Below are 1,146 nucleotides of genomic sequence, written 5' to 3' on the forward strand. Positions count from 1 at the left end.
CCAGAGACCTGTATGTGCCCATATATAACCAGAGACCTGTATGTGCTCATATATAACCAGAGACCTGTATGTGTCCATATATAACCAGAGGCCTGTATGTGCCCATATATAACCAGAGGCCTGTATGAGCCCATATGTAACCAGAGACCTGTATGTGTCCATATATAACCAGAGACCTGTATGAGCCCATATGTAACCAGACACCTGTATGTGCCCATATGTAACCAGACACCTGTATGTGCCTATATGTAACCAGACACCTGTATGTGCCCATATATAACCAGACACCTGTATGTGCCCATATATAACCAGAGGCCTGTATGTGCCCATATATAACCAGAGACCTGTATGTGCCCATATATAACCAGAGACCTGTATGTGCCCATATATAACCAGAGGCCTGTATGTGCTCATATATAACCAGAGACCTGTATGTGCTCATATATAACCAGAGACCTGTATGAGCCCATATATAACCAGACACCTGTATGAGCCCATATGTAACCAGACACCTGTATGTGCCCATATGTAACCAGACACCAGTATGTGCCCATATGTAACCAGACACCTGTATGTGCCCATATGTAACAGACACCAGTATGTGCCCATATGTAACAGACACCTGTATGTGCCCATATGTAACCAGACACCTGTATGTGCCCATATGTAACCAGACACCAGTATGTGCCCATATGTAACCAGACACCTGTATGTGCCCATATGTAACAGACACCTGTATGTGCCCATATGTAACCAGACACCTGTATGTGCCCATATATAACCAGAGGCCTGTATGTGCTTATATATAACCAGAGACCTGTATGTGCCCATATATAACCAGAGACCTGTATGTGTCCATATATAACCAGAGACCTGTATGTGCTCATATATAACCAGAGACCTGTATGTGTCCATATATAACCAGAGACCTGTATGTGCCCATATATAACCAGAGGCCTGTATGAGCCCATATGTAACCAGAGACCTGTATGTGTCCATATATAACCAGAGACCTGTATGAGCCCATATGTAACCAGACACCTGTATGTGCCCATATGTAACCAGACACCTGTATGTGCCTATATGTAACCAGACACCTGTATGTGCCCATATATAACCAGACACCTGTATGTGCCCATATATAAC

The sequence above is a fragment of the Leptodactylus fuscus genome, chromosome 2 (assembly GCF_031893055.1).
Source record: "Leptodactylus fuscus isolate aLepFus1 chromosome 2, aLepFus1.hap2, whole genome shotgun sequence".
Taxonomy (NCBI): Eukaryota; Metazoa; Chordata; class Amphibia; order Anura; family Leptodactylidae; genus Leptodactylus; species Leptodactylus fuscus.